Source organism: Acomys russatus, chromosome 15 (genome assembly GCF_903995435.1).
Source record: "Acomys russatus chromosome 15, mAcoRus1.1, whole genome shotgun sequence".
In the NCBI taxonomy this organism is placed as follows: domain Eukaryota; kingdom Metazoa; phylum Chordata; class Mammalia; order Rodentia; family Muridae; genus Acomys; species Acomys russatus.
In genome coordinates, this window is record NC_067151.1 from 20648716 (window position 1) to 20656203 (window position 7488).

At 42.5% G+C, this 7488-nt stretch overlaps 1 pseudogene; it reads right to left on the reverse strand.

The window, feature by feature from the left end:
- Nucleotides 1-431: 431 nt before the first annotated feature.
- Nucleotides 432-5846, reverse strand: LOC127199642 (chromobox protein homolog 7-like; annotated as a pseudogene).
- Between the last annotated feature and the right edge of the window lie 1642 nt (nucleotides 5847-7488).

The following is a 7488-nucleotide window of genomic DNA, read 5'->3' on the forward strand; positions in this document are numbered from 1 at the left end:
CATCCTCAGATGTGCTATGCGGGTTGGGTGGGGAGGGAACACAAGGACCCTGAGAAAGTGGTGGGACACTCTCTCCCTGACTGCCCCTACCCCCTGGCACCCACAGGTGCTCAGATTGGTTGAGCTGCAGGAGAAGGCAGGGGGTGGGGAGGGTGCAAAGTCACCTGAGTGAGGAAGAACGCGAACTCCTGTGGGAGGAAGGTAGGGCCAAGTGTCTGTGAGCCTGCGTGGAAACATCTGCACTTTGCACACCTGATGCCTGGTCCTTTTTGTGACTTGGAGATCCTATGCCACCAGGTCCAGGAGAGGCCCCAGCTGTTTCTTGATAGCTGCAAACCAACAGAGGCCAATCCTGTCACATGGCAAGTTCATCTATGCTGCGAGTTACCCCATGTTCACCTACCTGGTCAGTTACTTAAGGTATGCAAGGTTCATGTGGACAGGTCTATAGACATGGGGTAGGTGTGAACAGTATGTACACTGTGGTGGCTGGACGTGTTCACAGGCATCCTTGCACAGGCCAGTGATGGGGAGACAGCACTCAGAGGAGGCTTGGTGGATAGCCTCTTCCCTGGTCCAGGCCATGTCCTTTGTCCTGATCCTGTCCCTGGTGGCCGAAGCCAGCCTTCACGTCCCACCACAAACGTTTAGTTGGAAGTTCATATTAAAGCCCCAAGTCAAGGAACAGGGAGGGAACACCACCAGAAAGCTGGGGAGACTGTTCCAGGCAAGGTGTAGACCTCCTGGGCTCCTCTGCCTCTGAAAGATGACAGAGGCATACTGGTTGCGGTAGGCCATCCTCGTCTGCCCTGAAGATGAGACCCAAACAACATTGGCCTTCCCACCCTGTTCCAGAGGCTTTTTTGTAAACAACCCTCATGGTGCAAGGGCAGGGTGGTGGGGTCTTCCCACCCTTTTGCTTTAAAAAAATAAAATAAAAGATTTACTCAACTCCCAGCCCTTCCTGTCTCTGGAATTCCTCTCCCTAGTGCCAAGAACAGTTTAAGAGCGGGCATGGTGACGCACACCTTTAATCCCAGCACTTGGGAGGCAGAAGCAGGCGGATCGCTGTGAGCTCGAGGCCAGCCTGGTCTACAAAGTGAGCCCAGGATGACCAAGGCTACACAGAGAAACCCTGTCTTGAGAAACCAAAAACAAAAAAAAAAGAGTGGAAGCCACTGTTCACAGTTTTCCCACTGCGGTCTCGGAAGAAGCCTGAGCCTTCCGGAAGGTGACAGTGATAGAGTTGGCGTGATGTCAGTCATGGTAACTTCACTTGAGGGGAGCGCGGGCGTCTAGCGAGGGGTCCACTGCGCCTCCTCCTCAGGGGGCTGCTCCATAGGCTCCCAGTCTCCGGTGGCCTGTAGGACATCTGGGCCAGGTGGCTCCTTCAGGGAAGGCTCCTGTGATGGCTGTGAGTCTCCAGATGGGGTCCAAGTGGCGGGAACTTCATGCATGAGAGTCCCCAGGGCCTTGTGTGGCTTGCGGAGCAGGGAGGGCAGGGAGGGCACCAAGGGGTCCCTGACCACCAGCTCAGCCGCTCTCGCCTCGACCACCCCTTCGGGGCTCCCAGTGCCAAGTAGGTGCATCAGACAGAAGCAGAGCTCCTTCTTGCACTTGGCTTGTGGGAACTCCGCAGGTCCATGCTGAACAAACAGCCAAGGCAACAGAAGTAGCTTGGGTTTCGGACCTCTCTTCCTGTACCCTGATGCTCAGTGTCTCTCCTCTTTCTCCTTGTAGGCCTTGGCAAGGCGGGGGGTCCAGGATGTGTTCTTCCGTCTCCCATGTGTTGTACTTAGGGGGCCACCCTTTCCACTTCACCAGACACTCGACTTTGCCCTGCACTTCAGTCAAATGGAAGAAGGTGGCTGTCAGGAGCCTCCCAAGGTGTTTCCGGGAGAAAAGGGAAGCGGACCTTCTGTAGATCGAGGAGAGGAACTTTCTCTCATGCTTACACCCCGACCCAAGTTACTCTGGGATGAGCCCTTCAGCAAGCCCCTGCAAAAAGATCATCAAATGCGGAATTTTAAGTAGTCCTTTTGTATGTTGATCTAGTCTTACTATAGTGTAGAACCTCCCCAACAGTACTTAACACATGTGGTGACGGTGGTGGGTCTCGTTTTTTCTTGGTCTGTTTGTCTTAGGGAGAAGGCATTCAACACTTCACCACTAAGTTTAACACTGTATGTTAAGTTTTCTTTAGTGCCTGCTCTAAGTTTGAGGAATCAGAATTTTCTTGTTGCCAGCTTTTCGGAAGTTATTACAATTGTATTAACGGACATTGAATTTTACTAATTGCTTTCTTAGTCTATTGATATGGTGTCTTGGACAGTGTTCTATTGCCATGGAAAGACACCATGGCCACAGCAACTTTTATAACAGAAAGCATTTAATTAGGAGTTGTTTACACGTTCAGAAGTTTAGTCCACTCTTGTCGTGGCCAGGATCATGATGGTATGGTGCTGGAGAGATAGCTGAGAGTTCTACATCTGGATCCAGAGGGAGCAGGAAGAGAGAGCCATTAGGCTGGCTCCCTGAAACCTCAAAGCCTGCCCCCAGTCATGCACTTCCTCTAATAAGGCCTCACTTTCTGATACTTTCAAATAGTGCCACACTCCCTGGTGACCAAGTATTCAGAGCCTATAGAGGGCCATTCTCATGCAAACCACTGCATAAATATTAAAATATAATACTTATATTAATTTTTATTTATCATAATTTAAACCACTACCTAAATATTTATTTATAAAATAGTATTTATATTAATTTTCATTTATTCTATTGATATAGAAATATGTGGTTCAAGTGTTAAACCAATAATGCATTCTGAGAAGAAACTCAGTGTTGATGTTTTCCTTGGTTACTACTATGCTACTGTTTTTGTTTTGCTAGCATTTCATTTTTAACCTGTAAGAGGTACTACTCCGAAATTTTACTTTCTGTCAGGTTCTGCTATCAGGATTACAATAATTTCATGCTTGTACAATAGATTAGTTGGCTTCAGAATACTTTAAAAAGTTGAACTATTGCTTGCCTTTCCTGTAATATTCAGTGAGCTCTTGAGAACAGTGAGGTGACTGTGACACACTGCAGCTTTTAGTGTCCTCTGAGTTCTCACTGTTCTGGCCTTTGCTGTGGCTCAGTTTTCATGCAGCTTGCAGAGAGTGCAGTATCTTTCAAGGTTGAGACTAAAATCTTTTGGTGATAGGAAGTTTCCATGACTGGCATAATGGTGAATTAAGCAATGACCTGTCTTACCTTGCCAAGGAGGGACATGCCACGTGATGGAGCAGAAAAGACTTCCAAGATGTAGTAAGTTTGTGTATATTAAGATGGAAACAATATTCTGGATTGTATGTGTAGACCTGCTATGGCAGGAGGGACAACAGGAGGAGTCACAGTTACAAAAAAGGAGTATGGTGAGGACACGGATGCAAGGTAGATCCCTTTGAGGATTGGGAAAAGGCCATTAACCAAAGTGCAAATGCAGTTCTCATTAGCTGGAGGCAAGAAAACTGATTCTCCCATAGAGACTCCTACAGGATTCAACACCTTGATGTTGGCCTACTGAAATTAATTTAGGTTTCATGCATCTGGAATTATAATAGAACAAATTTGTGCTGTTTCTGACCATTTAGTTTGCCTGATATTGTTGCAGGCACTGGGAATTTTAAAAAAATGAATTTTTGCCTCTCTCTTTGTCTTCTGTTCTTTCTGTAGGAATGTCTATTTCATTATCACTTCTAGACGTAATGAAGTTTTCTCATCTTTAATCTTGTTTTCTGTATGATTTTATAGAATATTTTCTAAGTTACACTTTAAGGGCATCCTTTCAAAAATTTTATTTTTGTGATAAATAATTTTTTATTTGCTCTTAGAATTTTCTTTTTAAAATGCTGTTATCTTCTTATGCATGGCTGTGTTATTTTACTTTTCCCTAATAATAATAATAATAATAATAATAATAATAATAATAATAATAATAAATAAAAATTTTCTTAGCATTTTATTATCTTGAAAAATCACATGGAAATCTAATACTACAGAAGCTTCTTAAAATATGTACATATATGAAAAGAATTTAAATAGAGTCACTATAATGCTGAAGACAATTCTCCAACAAGTTAGACTTCCAGTATCAGGAATGAAATGTACCTTGTTGAACTATTGGCCAAAGGGATCCCATAGGCCAATCAAACATCCCAGGACATTGCCAAAGCTATTTGTTGTTCTCCATAACTTGATAGCAAAGCCCCATTGCTGAAGGCATCACTTACTTATCAAATACGGAGGAGTCAAGCTGGTGCTCAGCTAGAACCTCATCTCTAAGGACATACTACTATACTCATATTTCAGTGTTCCAGTCCATCCTCAGAAAAGCTTCTTCCTGAAATAGATGGGAATTAACACAGAGAACCACACCGAACAGTATATAGTGAGTGAGAGACTTCAGAGCACTCAGTCCTCAATGAGATGTCTTCACTAAACCCCTTTCCTCAAGGCTCAGGGATCGATGGGCAAGTGAAAGTGGAATAGTCTAAGAGCCAGAGATGATGGATGACTCAAAGTAAACAGTGTCTTCCAGACACTGACTGACTGACTGAACTGATAGAGACTGTGCAGCATGCACAGGAACTACACAGCGTCAAGCCAGATGGGGTCCCAGCACTGAGAGGAGGAAGTGGACACAGGGTCCCACCCACAGCCTGAAAGCTTTTTGCAATTGATACTTGATGGCAAATGGAAAAATAGTTTTCTCCAATGGCGTGTCATTGGGTATATCAACCACACTTCAGGGCAGGCTCTGTGTTCATTTGTAATTGGCCAACATAACAAAATGTCACTGTGTGTGTGTGAGCACGTGCACATTGTTTTTTGTTTGAGAAGAGAGAGAGAGACAGAGAGAGAGAGAGAGAGAGAGAGAGAGAGAGAGAGAGAGAGAGAGAAGGAAAGAATGTGAAATTTGGTGGGTAGGGCAGAGAGAGTATCTGGGAAGGGGAAATATGATCAAAATATATTGTATAAAACATTCTTAAATAAGAAGAAAAATAAATTTAAAATGGAGAAATATCTGTCTGCTTCAACTCTTACCGAAGTGCTCTATTTTTAAAAAAATAAATTATGATCAAATTTTTTTTTCATAATACTTCTTTGGTCTGCTTAAACTTAGATGAGTACTCAGATTTAAGTGAGTGCTCAAACTGTGTGTGGTGATACATACCTTTAATCCCAGCACTTGGGAAGCAGAGGCAGAGGCAGAGGCAGAGGCAGAGGCAGAGGCAGAGGCAGGTGGATAGCTGTGAGTTCAAGGCCAGTCTGATCTACAAAGTGAGTCCAGGACAGCCAAGGCTACACACAGAGAAACCCTGCCTTGAAAAAAGAAAGAAAGAAGAAAGAAAGAAAATAGTGCTGAATGTGTGGAATAAGCTTTATTCCAATATTCCAACCCTGAGCTTATGGGGTCTTCACTTCCTCTCGAGCCCCTTGTTATGATGGCGTGGATCTTGGCCACCTTTAGTATTAAGACTCTAGTGTGTGTATCCCCTCCCTCAGCAAGCTGTTCAGACACTTTCCACTTTCCACAGGTCTGTGCTATTTTCTTCTCTTCTCTGGCTACTGTACTGCTTATTCTGAGTCTCTTTAAACCAAAATTACTTGTGATCTTTCTCGTAGCATTACTTAGAGAGAGATGGAATGTAGCTATATGTTCAGTTTCCCATTTTAAGGAGAAACAGTAAGGATGCTGTTCTTTAGTGTGATCTTTAAAGTTGCTGCTTTACAGGTAGATGCCATCTGCACTGTGTTTTCCCTGGCATCTCATGTGCTTACTTCTCAAGCTTATCCATTTCTGTACTCCAGCTACTGACTTCCAACTTGGTGTCTACTTTTATTTAGAGGTTTACTTCCAAATGGAAGTTCTCATTCAGCGCTTGGCTCTCAAACTACATGCGTTCAAAACTAATGCCATGATGCTTCTACAGGCTTATTGCATTTTACCCACACACAACTTGATGGGCTTTTTTTTTTTTTTGAGGGGGGGCCTCTTATACTGGCATCACTTGCCATCTAGTATTTAGAACTGGGAACTGTTCTTAACTGTCTACACAGTTAACCCCAACAATCAGTTAGTTACCAAATTTATCATGTATATATCTTTCAGTGCACTACTTCCATTCCTTACCCACTATTTAGTGTTCCTATCTTGGTCAAAGCTTTTTACATCCATTGCTATAGAATGTTGTAGCAACCTATGTTTATATCTTTCCTCTGATCTCCTACCCTTTCTTCTCTATTGGTATAAATCACCCATGAGATGCTGACAAAATACCTAGTTTATGCCATGGATAGTGCCCACTGGCAGTATTATGGGACAGAGATATGTTTACTTGTTGTGTTAATAAAAAACATAGTTTCCTGGTAAATTATTACATTTGCGGTAATTTTAATGGAATCTGTCAGTATTATGATAAGGGATGTAGGAGGTACTAGGTAGTCACATAATTCTGATTTACTTGGGGATATTTGAAAATATTTCCTAGGTGAAGGTTACCATGTTTGGACCAAAATTAAGACCTGTACTCCACATAGAAGAACTATTCCTTGCAAAAGATCCAGAATGGTGGGTGTGCAGGTGAACCGAAAGAGGCTCTGTTTAGCTAGAGGAGCAGAAAATGGGATAAGGCCGGAGAAATGACCAAGAGCCAGTGCACTGTATTTTTAACCAATGCAAGGAGATTAGGATGTTTTTTTTTTTTTTTTTAAAATAAGAAAGCAAGAAACAGATGACTTAATGCTTTACTTTGCACTTGATGGAATCTTTCTTTGTGGGGAGAATGGATTGAAACAGGTTAAACTGGCAGAGGTAGACTAACTGTAATAACCCAGATGGATGACAGTGATGGTTTAGAGCAGGTAAAAGCACTGGAGTGTGCCTAAAGTACTTAGCTTTTTAGCATATATACGGTATAGATATGGAAGATTGAGTACTGGGAGGGATTTAGATACAGGAAAAGCAGGTTTGATGGTTCAGTTTTTATTAAGTTGTTTAAAGTGTTGTCAGACATCTAAGTAGATAGAAATATATCCGTAGGCACTAGCACCCTTTACTGGGTGGTGCTACACTTCTTTTTTTTTTTTTTTTTTTTTTTTTTTTTTTGAATGGCTAAATTCTTCCTCTACTGTGCAAAACAGATGCTCTCTTCAGGTTCTGGTTAACTTGTTTATCCATCCCACAAACAACTTCCAATTTTTTATTTTTAGAAGTAAGCTGTGATTTTATAAAGTGAAAATAAAGCAATTAAAAGTCCAAAACATTTGCATGTCTGCCTTAAGTACCCACTGCACTGCCGTGTGATTATTTTAAAAGTATCTCTTTCTTTGACTGCTATGTGAACAAAGAGTGTGTCTTATTCATCTTTTTGTCTCTAAGATGCAGTAGCAAGCATGAAGTAGATCTTCAAAAAACATTTGTTAACAATAACATGAGTT